The sequence below is a fragment of the Musca domestica genome, unplaced genomic scaffold, assembly GCF_030504385.1.
Source record: "Musca domestica strain aabys unplaced genomic scaffold, Musca_domestica.polishedcontigs.V.1.1 183, whole genome shotgun sequence".
Classification (NCBI taxonomy): domain Eukaryota; kingdom Metazoa; phylum Arthropoda; class Insecta; order Diptera; family Muscidae; genus Musca; species Musca domestica.
This window is the reverse complement of record NW_026712241.1, coordinates 1-20090: the sequence shown is the minus strand read 5'-3', so window position 1 is coordinate 20090 and position 20090 is coordinate 1. Positions and strand designations below refer to the sequence as shown.

Genomic DNA, 20090 nt, shown 5'->3' with positions numbered 1-20090 from the left:
GGGAGGTACCGTTATATAGGGGCTATACGAAGACGTGGACCTGCACAGACAATTTTCTGTCTTAGGCTGTAGCATCCATTTGGAGGTTTAAAAACCAAATTTGAAACAATTCCGGTGAATAATGTCGCTAAAATCATCAAAATACCGAATATCGGGAGGTACCTACATGGCCTTCTATCTCAATTCGTTCGAAAGATAGCATGATTACAACAGAAAGACAGACAGACGCTGATCAAGAATATATATACTTTGTTGGGTCTGACATGAGTCGAGGAGTTACAAACGGAATTACAAAGTCAATATACCCTCCATAGTATGGTGGAGGGTATAAAAATGATATAAGACTTATTAGATGCATTTTTATTTCAAACTTAATTATAGTGTCATGGATAAAAAGCTACCTTGCATTTTTATTATACCATGGCGTTACCTAATTTCAACACAATTTGAAAATTTTCAAAAAATATATTTCTATTTAAAACGATACATAAAAATACAAAAACTGTGTATATCTGTAAGAATACAGGTAGGTGCACCAACACTTGGGAACATTGATATGTCAACAATTTTTAAATGTTTCTTCAAAAGTAAGTAGATTTGTATATGACGCCCATCGCTACAATTTTTACAAATTTGAATAATTTTTCATTCAAACACTTCAATCAAAAATGGATTTGTCAGTTCATTGACCCAGCAGCTGTGTTAATGCTAATACCTATCTATTTCGGTATTTTGGTGGTTTAAGCTACATTATTCACCGGAAATGTTTCAAATTTCATATTTGAAGTTCGTAATTGTTACTACAGACTATGACAGAAAATTCTGTGTGCAGGTCCACGCCTTCGAATAGCCCCCATATTACGATACCTTCCGATATTCGGTATATTCATGAATTATGAATATTGTATGAATTATTCACCGGAATTGTTTCAAATTTGGTATTTGAAGTTCGTAGCAGGTACTACAGCCTATGACAAAAAATTTCGTAACAGGTCCACTTCTTCGTATAGACCTCATATAACGGTTTTCATTTAAGTGGTAGTTTTCGGAATTTTTTTTTTTTAAATTTTTCAAGTTCCTTCCAAATGGTGGGGGTATTAAAAGTTCGGCACGGCCAAACTTAGCTGCTTTTTACTTGTTATATATTTCCCTTATAGTTCATTTGTTATCCTTTACTCTAAGAAATGTAAGATATAAAGTTCCTATTATCGGGTTCTCATTATTACATCCATGGTAGAAAAATACAGGTAGATGCATCAACGCTTGGGAGCATTGATATGTCAAAAAATTTTAAATTTCTTTTCAAATATAAGTATATTTTTATATGTTTTCTTATACGACACAAATCGTGGGTTGTAAAGATATGCATTTTTCAACAATTTTTACAAGTTTAAACAATTTTTCATTCAACATTTTCAATTCCAAAATTGGTTTGACAGTTCATTGTCCCAGCAGCTGCGTCGATGCGTCTACCTATATTCTTCTACCATGATTACATCTTTCCTTTAAAATAAATGCATTTTTTCAGACATATGCATGGTAGAAGAATATAGGTAGACGCATACAAACAGCTGCTGGGAAAATGAACTGTCAAACCAAATTTAGAATTGAAAATGTTGAATGAAAAGTTATCTAAATTTGTAAAAATTGTTGGAAAACGAGTATTATAATATCCTCCGAATGACGTCGTATAAAAAACATATAAAAATATACTTATATTAGAAAAGAAATTTCAAATTTTGTGACATATCAATGCTCCCAAGCGTTGATGCATCTACCTGTATTTTTCTACCATGGACATATGGCAATAAAATGAGTAATCATTTGTAAATGTAGCTGATAGTCACTGCATTTTTTTCACAATGCTATCTTCATTTTTGTTTATAAGTAACAAACAAAACGAATATTTAATTAATTTCGTTAACTATTTTTAGTTCTTATCATAAAATAAACTATTTGCGTTTTTATTTGAATATATTTTGCTGGTATTGTCATATTATCAATATAAATTACGGCAACATGAATTCAGTAAACTTTGCGTTAAAAGGTAAAGGGAAGATGGTCTGACCTTTTGCTTTTCGGAGAGTTCATATTTAAATGAAACTTGTAAAAACTATTTGTCCGACAACATACATTGTTTATTTATCGGAAAGATGTAATAATCGGCATAAAGTTTTTTTTGTCAGTTTATTGTACCACCAGATTTGTTCATGCAGTCACCTGTGTTATTTTCCCATGATTGTAGTTGTGTTCCAGTACTTTTTTAGTAGTAAAACTAGCAGAAGAGAGAACAGTTCGAAATGTCATTCTCATTTAGGTTTGCTCAAAAAATAAGGGAACGGAAAATTAGCAGAAATGCGATAAAATGCCAAAATTCAAAATTCCAAAAGTAAACAGCCTAAATCGGACTGGTGAAACCTTACTAAAAAGAGCGCCAACCTTTTAAAAATGAGTATTGAAGACGATAAGTTAAAATTAATAATTTATAATAATAATTAATAATCTGATTCCTCATTCAGCCAGTCCTCTTCACTGCTGGAATCATCTAAAAGTGAATACATCAGTTGCTCCATATTTTCTCTTTTTGTTTTTTGCACGACAAATATTAGTTTTTCCTTTAGTTTTCAAGTTGATCATTTTCTTTATTGAAATGTATCAATACATTTTTCAGCCTTGTTAGCCCTGCCAATTAAATGTCAAATTTACAATATGCACATTTCTGCTCGGCCAAATTCATGTAGCAAAAACAAGCAGAAATGTGCACCACTCAGCGCCATTTTTTTCTCGAGAGAGCGGCAAGTTTTGCTAGTTTTTGGAGTACGGGAACGCGTTGTAGCAGAATTAGTGCTAATTAGTACTAATTTGCAGGTTCTGGAACACAACTTGTGTCATGGCTCTTGGAACGCTTTTATTTATAGCTAGGTTAGAACAGCTGATTTGTGTAGCTTTTTAAAGAGCTTTTGGGGAGAAATCTCTTTTTGGAGCATTTATATTTTATATGTTCTGGTGGATTTAGTTAAAGAGCGTGGATCATACGATTGTTACTTTGTGTCTTTTTGGTTGGTGGCGGTATATGTTTAGCCAAAAGTATTGATCACCGAATAAGTTGTTACTAATTAATATTTCTACGTTATTACAGTGTTGTTGTTTTCATTTTAATAACATTACAAAAACAATACCAAAATGTTGATGCAACAAGCAAAACGTATGTTCCTTGCCAACAGTATCTGCAATAAGAATATTTCCTTAAAGGTAAGTAAAAGAAAATCGTGCGTGATGGAATATTCATATACATTTGTACATATTAAGTACGTAATATTGTCTTGGGAAGGAAGTGTGACAACGAAGACAGACATCCACAAGGGGGTAGGAAACTGAATTGAAAATTTGATTTGATTAGTCTATTGAAATCAATTACAGCATACAATGTTTTGGTGTTGAAAGGAGATACAAATGTTAAACGGCCAAATACGCAATATAATAATGTGCCATAGAAAAAAATTAACCAGCTTAGTTCCATTCCTATTTAACTTAGGTCTACAGGCCGTTCGATTATACTTGTACAGATTAAGAAAATATGCATAAGAAGGAATGTTGTTGCATAGTAAAGACACCTCAGTTCTAGTTTTTCATTTTCTTGTATTTTTGGAATATATTATAAACCTGTTCAGTTTGTTTTTGCAAATATCTTTTATCTATTTATCTATTTTTGTGATATTTGTAGAAGAATAAAATCATTTATTAATGCATGATTATCTAAAAAGTTGTTTAATTTCCACGTGTGCTTCATATATTCCAATGAGAGAAAAAGCAAAAATAAAACTTGGGTGAATGTTAAATACAAAGTTAGATTTAAACAACAAACAAGTAAATATGCATATCAGGGGGTAGTCGACCTGTTGTAGTTACATAATAAAAAATATGCATTAGAATTTCTCGAATTAAATCTTAGCCAGAAACCTCCCTTTATTATTACACCAACATGGAATGGAGGTACCTATATTATGTTTTTCATCCTGTTTGTAATTTTTTAGATAATTTTTAGAGATATAATCTGGTAAGATTATACTTGATTTGTGGAAAATTTTTAGTCAGTCAATATTATATATTATAGGCTACAATTTTCATACATCTACTTATGATTTATTGTGGAAAATAAGTGCGTGAGGTCTCTTCCATGTGTGCAAAAGCAATGACTATTTATATGGTTACCCAGTAAGTCCAGCTCGTAATCAAGTTTACTATCAAAATACATTAGCATAATTTGAATTCAAACATAAAAATATTTTTTATAGCTGAAAAAAACGTAGAATACATTACTTTTACCTCCACCATAGTATGGAGGGTATATTAATTTTGACATTGCGTTTGTAACACCTCGAATTTTAGACCCAACAAAGTATATATTCTTCATCAGCATAAAATTCTGTGTCGATTTAGCGATGTTCGTATGTCCGTCTGTGCAAATCAACCCAACTTCCGAACGAAATGAATTAGGTTGATAAAATTATCCCGGCGAAGCGCTTGCTTGAGGTGATCGACACTTTGGTATTTTTTTAGTGCTAACCTTGCTTTCCAAAAAATACTCCAGAACCTCATTTTGTAACCATTATTGGGTGGCAAGTGCTGAGTCTGTGGCCAAAATGTTTGCGTGCCCAAGGCCTTAAAACACCCTCCAGAATATTTCGCGATAATATTCGGCATTTATTCTGATGCCACGGTCGATTAATACGAGCGGAGAGCGACCATCGGCGCTTTAGTTCTGGTGGCCAATCGAAGGTGCACATTTTTAGCTTACCTCTTTGGCAAGTAAACCCAATCATTTTGTTTGTTTACAAACTGCTGGACAACAAATGTTTTCTCATCGGAGAAAACCAAATTCGGCAGTTTACCACTTTCGGCCAAGCGAAGCAACTCTTTAGCTCTTTTGAGTCTATTTTCTTTCTGTTGCGGTGTAAGTTCTTGCACTTTTTGGAATTTCAATGGCTTTACCCCGAACTCATTTTTCAATATTTGCCGAATGGAATATTGCGTTATGTTCAGCTCACGAGCCATTTTTTGGCCACTACGACGCGTGTTTCGACAAGGTTGCTTCTTTACTTTTCGAACCATTTCTGCTGATGTTGCTATTTTCTTCCGTCCACATCCTTCTATCACGGTAACGAGCGATGGTACGAGACACAAAATATTTATTCACATTTAAATGCTGGAGTGCTCTAACGATAGTCACTTGTGGTTTTCCAGCCAAATGTAAAGAAATCACGCTACCACGCTTGAATTCTATCACGAATAACTTTTTTTCCTGAAAATTCTCACAAAATTTTTTTGCACGCTTGTAAACAAATAATTAGCTGTCACTTGAATAATTTTAACAGCTATCGGACGAGTGGCTTAGCAATGATAGCAGTCTGAAGTTGGTTGCAGTTTTTTTATCTCACCCTGTACATTTTAGATATTCTTGATCAGCATAGAATTCTATGTCGATTTAGCGATGTCCGTCCGTCTGTCCGTCTGTGGAAATCACTCTAGCTTTCAAACGAAATGAAGTAGGTTGATAAAGTTTTACTCAAATGTATATTAATCTGCAGGACTTTTGGTATTGAAAATGGGCCATGTTGGTCCACGTTTTGCATAGCCTCCATATAATGGTACCTCCCTATTTTCGATATTTTGGTGATTTAACCTACATTATTCACAGGAAATGTTTCAAATTTGGTATTTAAAGTTCCTAATTGTCTTTGCAGGTCCATGTTTTGGTGTAGCCCCCATATAATAGTACCTCCCCATATTCGGTATTTTGATGATTTCAGCGACATTATTCACCGGAATTGTTTCAAATTTTAGTATTTGAATATTGTAATGACTTATGACAAAAGCTGACTATGCAGGTCCACGTCATCGTATAGACCCTAATATAACGGCGATATTCGGCATTTTTAAGATTTCGTTGCAAATGAGTATTAAAAGTTCGGCCCGGCCGAACTTACAGCTTTCTTACTTGTTTATTTTAATGTGGCAAATTTAAAGAATAGAATTTCGATTTGTGAGCATTAAGTTCAATATAATATTAAATGGTCTACAATTGTCAGATTAATAATTTGTTTGTGGAAATTGAGTCTTGTAATCTCCAACTGTGTGTCCTTATAAATAGTCAGGTCGCATTTATTGCCCGACCCAGATGAAACTTTGCACAAATAATTTGTTTGTCCCAAGGACGAACCCTGTTGAAATTGGAGATAATTGGTCAAGATTTAGATAAAGCTCCCATATATATCTTTGTCCGATTTGCATTTTATTGTACACCAAACGTGTAATATCAGCCGAAATAGTATGGAATTTTGCACATACGACCAATTTATGCCTGAAAATAAGTATGTCAAATTTGATCGAAGTCTGCTCAAATACAGCTATAGCTCCCATATCCGATTTGTTATTTTTATAATATGCTAAATTTTAACGAGATCGGCTCAGATTTGGACACAGCTCCCATATACAACTTCGTCCGATTTGCCCTTTATTGTGCACCAAACGTGTAACATTAGCCCAAATGGAATTGTAATTTGGTACTTATTTCTAGTATGTCAAATTTGCTGAAGATGGATTCAGATATAGCTATAGCGCCCATATATATTGTTCATCCGATTTTTTATATTTGTTCCAAAACAACAATATTCAGGTAAATATATCAAATACAGCTCAGAAATACCTTTGCCAAATTTTATCGAGATCGGTTCAGTTTTCAGATCTTGCAGGTTCTTCCTGACACGACTGGATGGAGAAGTTCTGTCCACCACATAATAGTTAGGATGATTCACACTATCAGTGCGACGAAAGCATATGATTAGGCTGACATAAAGGAAGAACCTTTGTCTCCTCATGTAAATGGTCCAGCAAAGTCATGATCACGCACCCTGTCGAAGTTATCAGGTCGGCGTACTGGCAGGTCTGAATAATTTTCCTTCACGTTACACTCGTATCCGCAGACCACAAACCAACCTATCGCTTTATAAGAGGTCAACAAGATTTCCTTATCTGTACCCAAATGCTGCCGACTAGCGCCTTGAGGACATTGTTTCAACTTTTCAATTTATCGCAGACAGCTGTGGCTAGCGCGGACGACCTCATCTTGCTGTCGAATGTGAACCTAAGAACTTTGAGGTAGTTAGTGATCGGCCCGTTGATTTAGTGGCGGATATTTTAATATTTCTTGCGTGGAAGTGGGCGCCATGCTCCGCGAGATTGAGTACTTAAAGATAGATGAGGTACTTGTTAATCGCGTATACGGTAGGTCTAACGTGTGGTGAGCATTATATTTTATTCTTTTCACAATATGTTGGTGATGTAATGTTTTAGATACACTTGCCGAGTTGCGTTTTCTGCAGTCACAATAGTTTTGTAAAAACCCTCAAACCCGAAAGTTGTGGTCTTTAGACGTTCGTAGCCGAAGGTTACAACACATTTTATGCTTTGGGTTTTTATTGACACTGTTCATTTATATGATAATCCTGCCATAGTTTTGGGTTATTTTCAGTTTTGTTCCAGAGCCTGCAATAATATACAATAACCGATTTTCCTTTTATAATAACTAAACTTGTTCAGAGGATTAATTTCGATGGGAATATAAAAAAAGCAATAGACTCTTATTGTGACAAAAAGACTTTAAAAGACCTTAAAAGACGCACATGTTAACATTTTCTAAAAATTATCACATAGGGTAAGTGTACCAGTTGTCGGCACTTTTAGGATTTTCGCGTTTTTAATCGCTCACCTAATTTATTCAGATTCGAAATTTTGTATAGTTTTTGCAATAATAAATAAAGTTTTGAAAACTTTTTATTAAATTTCATAAATTTGTAGCTTTATTTAAACAATGCTTTTTTGCCAGTAGTCGGCAACACTTGACAATTGTCGGTATGGCATTTTCCAACATACTCCAAACCTGGCACGTCGCAATATTTATATGGTATTTATTTAGGTCCGATAGGAAATGGACAATATTGGCCCATTCCTTGAGAAATCACTCCATAGAGAGTCAACAGTTTGAATAATCATAACAGAAGTCAAAATATATTTTAATAGTCGAACATTGGCTGTCGGTAAAACCGATTGATACTTTATAACTTGTTTTATTCAAAATTTGTAGAATGTATTTCCTATATTGAATTTGACATATTTTCAAATTGTTTTCCTTGTTATTAAAAACAATACAAACAAATATATACGAACTGTGTATATGTTTTGACAGAATAGGGGCATCAGCAGAAAAAAATTAAAGATGCAGATTTAATCTACCTTCAATGGTGCCTGTTAATATTTTTATTTTTCAGTCTTAAAGATTACATTGAAGTGTACAGAGGTGCTTTTTTTACAAATCAAACCAAAAAATTACAGCTCTTTCTGCATATTCGTGGTACAAATTAAAGATAATAAATAAAATCGAAATTAGGAAAAAAATTAAGAGACCGGGATTAGAAAAATTATTTGTTTCCTGAAGTCACAACGACATGACTAAAAAACCAAAAACTCCTTCCAGCGAAAATCAGGATGCCGATGAAGTCAATAACAACCATGAAAATGTACTTATCGATAATAGCTTAAATTAAAAAATTCTCAATTCCTACACTAAAATGTAAAACAAAAACAATACGTAGAAACCTTAACATTTTGTCTTTTTCTTTTTCGAAACTAATTCAGTAGCTTTAGTCCTTTCAATCAAAAAAAAAAAAAAAAAAAATGGATTTTAATGAGAAATTTTAAATAAGACATTTTATATGGAAATCATCTCAGTGCGGTGGGACTATAGAACGTGAATTTTAAATTGATGATAAGAAAATTAAAAAATGATACCCTTGAAAATATTCTATATGTTGTTTATTTTGAAAGAATATCAATGACCTACTCAATAATTTGAACGGCAATAATCATTTTCGGGTACTTTGGAGTATTCCAGAAAGCAAACAAAACGTATGTACCATAGCCTACATAAGGTCGGAAAGAAGACTTTTTTCTGACAAAAAACTTCGTAGTTTTTTCACTATTTTGATTTGGCTTTCTTTGAATTTCAAATCACAAATATGTTTTTAACAGAAACCTTCACGTTGCTCTGCGGAATTTTTGGCCCATTCCAGGCAAAGCGCTTGCTTGATGTGATCGACTTTTTGGTATTTTTTAGTGCCAACGGAGATTTTGGTGGCCATTGTGCGCTGGAAACGAAGCGAGGAACCTCATTTTGTAACCAATTTTGGGTGGCGCGTGCTGAGTGCGATGGTGCTGAGTCCTGTTGGGATGTCCAAGGTTTGCTGCCAAGATGTTTGCGTGCCCAACGCTTTAATACACCCTCCAGAATATTTTTGCAATAATGTTCGGCATTTATTCTGATGATAATATTAATACGAGCGGAGAGCGACCATCATTTTGTTTGTTTACAAACTACTGGACAACGAATGTTTTCTCATCGGAGAAAACAAAATTCGGCAGTTCACCACTTTCTGCCAAGCGAAACAACTCTTTAGCTCTTTTGAGTCTATTTTCTTTCTGTTGCAATGTAAATTCTTGCACTTTTTGGAATTTCAATGGCCTAGGGTAAGGCTCATTTTTCAATATTTGCCGAATGGAATATTGCGATATGTTCAGTTTCGATCAAGTCGCTTCTTTACTTTTCGAACCATTTCTGCTGATGTTGCTGTTTTCTTCCGTCCACTTCCTTGACGTCGGGCTACGATACCAGTATCACGATAACCAACGATGGTACGATACACAAATTATTTATTAAATTTAAATGCTGGAATGCTCTAACGATAGTCACTTGTGGTTTCCCAGCCAAATATAAAGGAATCACACTATCAAGCTTTAATTTTATCACGAGTAACTTTTTTTTTCTGGGAAATTCTCACCAAAATGCTTTTGTATGCTTGTAAACAATATAATGAGCTGGTTCTGGACTAACAGCTGTCGGACGAGTGTCTTAGAAATGACAGCAGTCTGAAGTCAGTTGTAGTTTTTTCATCTCGCCCTGTATATGATTCGCTTGACTACGATATTTGGCTATATTCTTCAACGAAATCAGCATAAAAAGTCAGAAGTTCGCCTTTTGTGTATTTTTGATTTCTTTCTTTCTTTCTTTCTTTATTTAATTCATACTTAATACTAAAGCCTCCAAGGCCAATTAATTGTATTAATAAGGTACTCAATACCAAGTAGAACAAGTAAGCAAAGGCTACAGTCGAGCGGGGCCGACCGTTGAATACCCTACAACACTATAATAAACGATACAGTTTATATAGGCGAGATACTCGAAAGTATTCCACAAGATATTGTGACAAATAATAAAAGAAAACCATCAGGTTTCGTTCTCTAATTTTCGAATAATAGCAACTTAAACTAATTTGCTCATTTCCAATTTACCTATAATCTCTCAGAAGTGGCAAAAGATTAACATTTATTATTGGTTTTTGACTGAAACGCATCTATATGAGATACAGACATTTGACTAGATTCTTCCACGAAATCAGCGTTAACGAAATAGTCAGAAGTGCGTCTTTCCTGTATTTGTGAATTCTCCAAAAAGTCACTGGAATGGACATTTTCGTATTTTGTCTACAAAAGTTGGCAAACTATTTCATACATTGAATATTTTTGGATGGTCATCCGAAACTGCTTGGCTTTTGCAATGTGCGGTAACCCCCATAATTGCGACCTGCTGATAATGTTGCAGTTTTTTGGTCCATTTCAACCCCTAAATATATGGCGATCATCTCCAAAAAGAGTAGGCTTCTATTCTGACTCTCATCTTATCCCCATGCAAAAATTCGTAAGGATCGGGCCATAAATGCGATCTGTATAGAATATCCTGATATCCTAACTACTTAGTTTTGTTAGCTGTAGAAATATTACCAAATGTTTAATTCAAAATGAAAATATGCCAAAATATGACAAATTGAAAAAATATGAGAAAATTTTACAAAATCAATATTTTCATCTTTAGAGAGATATTTTTATGCGATTTTTTTTAGACGTTTTTTCTTTCCTGCCAAGAGGCCATTCTGAATTAATGAGAACTGTCGAAATCAGTTCAGCCGTTCTCGACATATAAGAGATCTTTTCAAGCATATCTTCTTTGATAGACATATATATCGCACATATTTTGCTATATATCCGTTTTGTTGGATGTTAACATCAATGGAGTAACCTTGTCATGGCTTTGTGATTTCGCCGGGATTTAAAAAAATCGCGGTTTAATGAAAAATTTTGAATTATTTCAACACAAAATATATGGTCTATTTTACCCGCTAAATATTATCCGATGACCACCCAAATTGGTAGGCTTCTTCCCCGCCCTAAACTCTAGCTACATACGAAATTGGTCTATAATTGCGACCTGTATAGCTACTGCAAAATCCGAAATTTTTTCAGTTTTTGGTCCATTTCGACCCCTAAATATTATGCGATCATCTCCAAAAGAAATAGGGTTCTATTCTGATCCTAGCCCCACTTCCATTCTAAATTTAGTGAAGATCGGGCCATAATTGCGACCTGTAGAGTGATTACAAATTAACATGGACAGACGGACAGACGGACAGACGGACAGACGGACAGACGGACGGACGGACATACATAGCTAGGACGACTCAGCTCGGCGAGCTAGGAAGATCCATATATACTTTCCTATATGGGAAACCAATATTTCGAGGTGTTACATAAATTCTGGCCCAATCAAACTTATAATACCCCCAACACATAGTGTTGTAGGGTATAAAAATTCAAAATAACTTATAATTAACTATAACATTATTAAAAAACAAGTTATAAAAGGCTCCCCAGCCAAACTACAAAAAAAAAAACAAAAGTGAAAAAAAAATGAGTCAATAGAGGCAAAATAACCAACAACAAGCAATTAAATTTTTAAGAAAGGTGACCATAAAGGCGACGATAAAAATAATTTAAATATTATTATTTAAAATTAAAAAAGAGTAAAATGAAGAAAATAAAAGCTCAAAACAACGAAAATGAAACTAATTGGGATAAATACCAGGATACAGGACATGATTCAACACTTTCAAACGAAAGGCATTATTAGAATGGGAAAAAATTCTAAGCTCAATAGGTAGATAATTCCACAAACGTGCAACACGTACAATAAAAGACTTTTCAAATGTCAAGTTATTTATTCTGGGTATTAATATCTGAGTACTCCTAGTTGACCTGGAAAAACTGAACATGTTAGCCAGAACCTAGGAACACCACCTCTGATAGTTTTGTAAAGTAATGCAATAACTTAACAGATAAAAATTGCTCAAAAGAAACTCCCAGGAAATCTATAACAAAATTTGAGATATGATCACGTTTCTTCAAGCCATACACAAATCTTACGATAGCATTAACTACACGCTTAACTCTTAAACAAATACAATTTATTGTACCAGAAACCAGCTCGAGCCCATAATTGATATGAGGCATTAAAAGAGCATTCGCCAACCTCTTTTTAACCCACAATGGTAAAAATAAGTTAGTACCATATAATCTACGAATAATAGCAAAAACTCGTCTCTGAATGGAATCGACATGAGTCTCAAAAGAAAGTTTCTCATCTACTAAAATACCCAGCATTCTGTGACAGCTTACAAAACTAATTAGATTACCATCGAGAGCTATATTTAGATTATATGCATTACTACCAAACTTAATAGCCTTTGTCTTTGACGGATTCAATACCAGACAATGTTCAAAACACCACTGTCCGACATGAACAAGACAATTATTAATTTCACTTTCAAAAGCTATAGGATTAATATTAGAATTGGTAAAAACGAGAAACACATCATCCGCATATAAGAGAGGAGTGCAATTTACACCATTACAACATTCAGAGAGGTTATTGACATATAAAATGAAAAACAAAGGACCTAATACAGAGCCCTGCGGAACACCGCACGAAAGCAATGCCACACTTGAGGATCTGCCATTATAATGAACAAATTGGGATCTACCAGACAAATATGATAAAATAAGATTACAAGCTGTCTCAGAAAAATCGAACTCATACATCAGTTTACTGAGTAATATTTGATGAGAAAGAGAATCAAATGCCCTTGTTAAATCCAATGAAACAATTACAGTATCCTTTTTAAGGTTCGTGTTCGATCTCACTAACTCAGTTAAGTAAAGAAGCAAACTGGTGGTATTATGATTCCTACAGAAAGCAAATTGACCATTATATAACTTGCCTGCAATATGAGCAAGTATTTGGTCCTTCATAACATGCTCACACACCTTAGCCATCACAGGTAGAATTGATATAGGCCTGAGATCATCAGGGCCACGAACAACATTCCCCTTTGGAATTGGAACGACACGAGCTTGCTTCCACAAGCAAGGAAACACAGACGACATCAAAACAGAATTGACCAAATCCAAAATATATCACTCACATATGAAAAGATTAATTTCAAAAAAATCCACAGGTATTCCATCAACTCCGACAGATTTAGACTTTATTCTGTTTAGTGCAATAATAATTTCTTCCATACGAACACAGCTAAAAGAAAATCCATCACTGCGTGCGTTAGACAATTGCAAATCAATATTAGGCATATGTGAGTTCCTATATTGAAAAAAATAGTTCAGATCATCAACATCAATGTCAAGAGACACATCATCATCACCAATACAACCCGAAGCCCTAAAAAAACGCCAAATAGCAGTTGAACCCAACGTATTAAATTTCTTAGAGTAATACTTTCTACGCTCACGACGAGTAACTAACTTCGCTCTATTACGATAACAACAAAAAATTTTCCAATTGTCATTGCTTTTATTATCAAGGTAAGCCTTAAAAGCCAAGTCACGAAGTGATCGAACAAGTGTAATGCTATTTGAACTAATCCAATTATCATCAGATCGCATTTTTCTATGCACCAAAGGAACATAATCAAACAACCCCAACAAAAGATTTGATATTTGAGAGCATTTAGCGTCAACATCCACAACATTCATCATATCAATATTAAAGGCTGATAGATAAGAAAAAAAAAGTTATTTTTAACGTTTCGGTAGAATGGAAATGTTGGTATTTTGTCACACAAAGTAGTGGTCCATTCTACCCGTAGTCCTAAACTCTAACTTAATGCGAGATTTTGTGTCCTTTGGTTTCTATTTGTGATAAAAATCACACGGCTGCAAAATCATGAACATTTTTAGTTGTTGGTCCATTTCAACCCCTAAATATATTGCGGACATCTCTAAAAACAAGATAGGGCTAACATTACCCTTTTGAAAATTTTCATGAGGATCGGACGATAATTGCAATCTGTATATAATAATCCCCACCTGGGTTGTGAAAAAATATTACAAAATGTATAGTCAAATTGAAAAAAATCGCATGTGATAAAAAATATTACAAAAAAAAAAAAAAAACAAAATAAAAACAATTCACAAAGTACTATAAAATCAAATCAGTCAAAATCGGTCCAGCCATTCTTGAGATATAAGCATTCTGGCTAACACCCCTTGCCTTTGTATATACACATTGCATATATTTCCCTATTTATATCCGATATATTTACGATCGGAATCTCCGTAACGGTCAGAATTGACATTTTCGTCTATTTGTGATTTCGCCGGGATTAAAAATACTCGCGGTTTAATGGAAAATTTTACTTTTATTTAACACAAATGCTTTGGTCTATTTCACCAACTAAATATACCCGATGCCATTTTTATGCCAAGAGGGCATTCTAAATTGACAAAATTTGTCAAAATCGGTCCAGCCATTCTTGAGATATAAGCATTCTAGCTAAAACCCCTTGCCCACCCCCATTGCATATATTTCCCTATATATATCCGATATATTTACGATCGGAATCTCCGTAAGGGTCAGAATTGACATTTTCGTCTATTTGTGATTTCGTCGGAATTAAAATGCTCGCGGTTTAATGGAAAATTTTACTTTTATTTAACACAAATGTTATGGTCTATTTCACCAACTAAATACTACCCGATGACCATCCAAATTGGAAGGCTTCTGCCCAGTCCTAAGCTGTAGCCCATGCTAACTTCCGCGTCGATCGGTCTACATATAATTGCGACCTGTAGAGCAACTGCAAAATCAGAAAAATTTTCAGTTTTTGGTCCATTTCAATCCCTAAATATTATGCGATCATCTCCAAAAGCAATAGCAATTCTATTCTGGCCATAACACCACCTCCATTTTCAATTTCGTGAGGATCGTGCCATAATTGCGCACTGTAGAGTGATTACAAATTAACTTGGACAGACGGACGAAGCTCGGTGAAATAGGAAGATCCATATATACTTTCCTATGTATTTCGAGGTGTTACATAATTTTTGACCTAATCAAACTTATAATACCCCCAAACACTTATGTTGTAGGGTATACAAATTATAACTAATAAATATGTTATATCCACAAATAGTACTTCAGTAAATAGAACAGGAAAATTGCATGCTCATGTCCAATGTAATTTCTATAAAATAAGTTATACTTACTCACACAGTTCCCCACCTGTCACAACAATGCATCTGATCTTTGCCTACAGATAATGTATAGCGCGTGCAACTAAATTAATGATCGTGAAATTTGATTAATTCGAAAAAAAAAAAACGTCTGGCGATGTTATCTACAATTGAACGAAGTATTATATTAATCTCAGCATATCAACAGTCGTAGATAAACTAGTGTGGAAAAATTTCGTGATAAGTCATTTAGTCAAAAAAAGTTTAACATAATAGACAAACTATTCGTCAAAACGATTGATAAGGCCTTGATTTAACTATATAGAATTATGTTGGCGTTTTTTTAGATATCAGTTATTTTGTTGTTGTTTTGAAATTTTTGAAATAACTTTTAATAATATGAGTGAAAATAACATATATTATTAAGAAGCAGGCCACCCAGCTCGACTTTTTTCAACCAGTTGAGAAAATCGTTAGTTATAAATGCATTATTATACATCTAACTACAAATTGGTTGAAAAGTCATCTGGAGATTAAAAAGCGAAGTAAGCACTACTGAATATCCAGATATTCAGATGACTTTTCAACCAAATTGTAGTTAGTTGTAGAATAATGCATTTATGAACTAACTATAAGTTGGTTGTAAAATCATCTAGAAGTCAATCAATTTGAATGAAAAAAAAAAAAACAGGCCTAAAGAAACAAAGATGACTGGTTATACCAAACTACTTTGCAATAATTCGCATAATACACTTCCAAAAATACTTCGATATAAATGCAACGTACAATAATACTTAAATAAACAACAGTGCGGCCAGGGTATCTGTAAATAGCACTCCTCCTTCAATAGAAATAAAGAATTTGATTGTAAAAAAAAAAAAAAAAAAAAAAAAAAAAATACATAAGTAAATAAATAAATAGATGAATAAATAAAAAAAACTTTTTGAACTATTTGAACATATTTTTAACTGATTGAAAATCGGCTTAAAAGTAATTAGTTAATAGTTAATTTAAAAGTAACTAGTTTATATTTAGTTTCAAAGTAATGCAGGAATGGACAATTGTCCACTGCATAGCTCATCCCCACGTTAAAATAGTTAAATAGTTAGGCGTAAAGGAAATAAATAAAAAAAAAAACGAGTAGAGGTTTTTTTTAACTAATTTTTAATTAGTTTTAAACCAATTTATTACCCCGCAGGGCAGGGAAGTTTGTAATTTTGGAGCACGAGACCTTATCAACTCAACTTCGTTAAAAATCACATAACTTTGCGATATTATAGGTTAGGGTAGGTCATAGATCTTTCGGTCCATTGTGATCATCCTGCGTGAAAAGAAAAGGATAGAGAGAGAGCGGAAAGGTGATAGATATTGGCAGAGAAAAAGGGTGGAGAAAAGCGTCGAATAGAGTCGTGTTTAAACTCCGGCGCCGCAATCAGTTACAGATGAAAATGGGATCCGTGTCTGAATGTTCATTGATATCATGAGTCGAATGTTCCCCCTTAGCTCGTAGTCTTTCCCTTGACAAGACAGTGTCATAATAGGTGTTCAATCGTTTCATTATCTTTCTCATCCTCACACAGTCTGCGGTATTCGACGTTAGAATTACAGAGTTACGAATGCTACGGTGGACTATTAATACCCCTATTGTTATCCGTAATGTTTAAGATAGGGGAGGAGGAAGAGTGGGGTGGGATCTTGTAAGCTCCCACTCAAAAACGAGGAAGATATATACTCACCCATATCCGAGTGACATTGAAAACTGATTTAAATTGCTTCCGGTTTATTCATCCCTGTTTAAAATCAGTATCTCATTTTTATACCCTCCACCATTGTACGGAGGGTATATTAAGTTTAGATCCCATAAAGTATAAGTGAGATAAAAAACTGTAACAAAATCAAACGTAGCATCAAATTTTAGAAGAAGTTTTGATTTGTTTGGAATGGTCACCTTTGGCACGAATTATGGCCTTCAAACGGCCAATGAAACTGTCACACGCTGCCCGAATGTTGCTCTGCGGCATTTTGGCCCATTCCCGGCGAAGCTTTTGCTTGTGGTGATCGACACTTTGGTATTTTTTAGTGCTAACCTTGCTTTCCAAAATGCTCCAGACACAATAGTTCAACGGATTGGTATCCGGAGATTTTGGTGGCCATGTGCGCTGGAAATGAAGCGAGGAACCTCATTTTGTAAGCATTTTTGGGTGGCGCGTGCTGAGTGTCTAAGTTCTGCGGCCATTCTGATGCCACGGTGAATTAATACGAGCGGAGAGCGTATGGAGGCCCACACCATCATCGGCAGTTCACCACTTTCGGCCAAGCGAAGCAACTCTTGAGTCTATTTTCTTTCTGTTGCGGTGTAAGTTCTTGCACGTTTAGAAATTTCAATGGCTTTTCCCCGAGCTCATTTTTCAATATTTGTCGAATGGAATATTGTGATATGTTCAGGTCACTAGCCATTTTTCGGCCACTGCGACGCTGGTTTCGATCAAGTCGCTTCTTTCTTTTCGAACCATTTCTGCTGATGTTGCTGTTTTCTTCCGTCCATTTCCTTGACGTCGGGCTACGCTACCAGTATCACGGTAACGAGCGATGATACGAGACACAAAAGATTTATTTAAAATTAAATGCAGGAGTGCTCTAACTATAGCCACTTGTTGTTTTACAGCCAAATCTAAAGAAATCACACTATCACGCTTGAATTTTATGACGGATAACTTTTCTGGAAGATTCTCACCAAAACGCGTTTGTACGCTTGTAAACAATATAATGAGCTGTCACTAGAATAATTTCAACAGCTGTCGGACGAGTGGCTTTGAAATGATAGCATATTTTTTTCGAACACAAAAATTCTTGATCTGTGTTCCAAAGCATTTTTAAAATGACATTTCCCCTCATTTTCAGCTTATTGCATGTTACTCCACCAGCGGTAGATCAGCAAGTAATAAAGTTTATAACTCGGCTGAAGAAGCTTTGGCTGATATGAAAGATGGCGCCCAAATTCTCTTTGGAGGTTTTGGTCTTTGCGGTATTCCCGAAAAACTAATTGAAGCCATCACAAAGATGAATGTGAAGAATCTTACAGCTGTTTCCAATAATGCCGGTAAGTAACGTCAATCACTACAACTTCAAAAAATAATTGGCAAATTTGTTTTAATATTTTAGGCATTGATAACTGCGGTTTGGGCAAGCTGTTGAGAACACGACAACTCAGCAAGATGATTCTTTCATATTTAGGCGAAAATTCTGATTTGTCTAGTCAATATTTGGGAGGTGAATTGCCATAGAAATAACACCACAAGGTACACTGGCTGAAAAAATTCGTGCTGCTGGTGCTGGCATTCCTGCGTTTTTCACTGCAACCGGCTATGGCACGTTAATACAAGAAGGTGGTGCCCCCATTAAGTATGCTAAGGATGGTACCATTGAAATACCCAGTAAACCAAGGATTGTACAAGAGTTCAATGGCAGAAAATACGTAATGGAAGAGGCTCTTTATGCCGACTATGCTGTTGTTAAGGCACATGTTGCTGATACTATGGGCAATTTGAGTAGGTTATTTCCTGAATTTCCATTATAGCAACAACATTTTACTAATGCTGTTTTTTATTATTTTTAAATGTAGTTTTCAACAAAGCTGCCCGCAATTTCAACGCTCCAATGTGTCGTGCTGCTAAAATCACTGTTGCCGAGGTGGAAGAGATTGTTCCTGCTGGTTCTTTGAATCCTGATCATATTCATGTTCCCGGTATATATGTAAAACGCATCGTCAAGGGCACCAACTATGAAAAACCTATTGAAAAAGTACGCATCACAGAGAATGGTGATGAAAAATCGAAACCACCATCTGCCGCCCAGCTTATCCGTGAACGTATTGCCAAGCGTGTGGCCGTGGAATTCCGTGATGGCATGTATGCAATTTGGGCATTGGCATTCCTGTACTCTCCTCCAATTATATTCCCAAGGGCATGAATGTTTTATTGCAGTCCGAAAATGGTATCTTGGGATTGGGACCATTCCCCACAAAAGACAAGATTGATCCTGATCTGATCAATGCTGGTAAAGAAACTGTAACTGTTGTACCTGGAGCTTCCTACTTTGGATCTGATGACAGTTTTGCCATGATTCGTGGTGGTCATATGGATTTGACAATTTTGGGTGCCATGGGAAGTTTCGGCTACCGGTGATTAGCTAACTGGATGATTCCTGTAAGTAGATCTCGTTTGCCGAATAACAAGAATTATTAACTTGCTTCAAAACACAAATTTACAAATTTTTAGGGTAAACTAGTTAAAGGCATGGGAGGTGCCATGGATTTGGTAGCATCCGGCAGTAAGGTCATTGTTTCCATGGAACATAAGCCCGTATGGTTCTTCTAAAATTAAGGATACTTGCTCATTGCCTTTGACTGGCAAAGAGGTGGTCGATTTAATTATTACAGAAAGGTAGGTTCAAAAAAAAAAAAAAAAAAAAAAAATGGGAACAATTGCAGATGATTCTCTATTAAAATTCTTTTTTTAGGCTGTTTTCGAAGTTGAAAAGGGGTGTTGGCTTAATCTCATTGAAGTCGCTGAAGGTCTAACCGTCGATGATATTACCGCTTGTACTGAAGCAAGTTCAAA

General features: G+C 34.9%; 1 pseudogene; it reads left to right on the top strand.

Annotated features, from left to right (window-relative positions):
• Positions 1 to 3000: 3000 nt before the first annotated feature.
• On the top strand, positions 3001 to 19730 carry LOC131801932 (succinyl-CoA:3-ketoacid-coenzyme A transferase, mitochondrial-like; annotated as a pseudogene).
• The last annotated feature ends 360 nt before the right edge of the window (positions 19731 to 20090 follow it).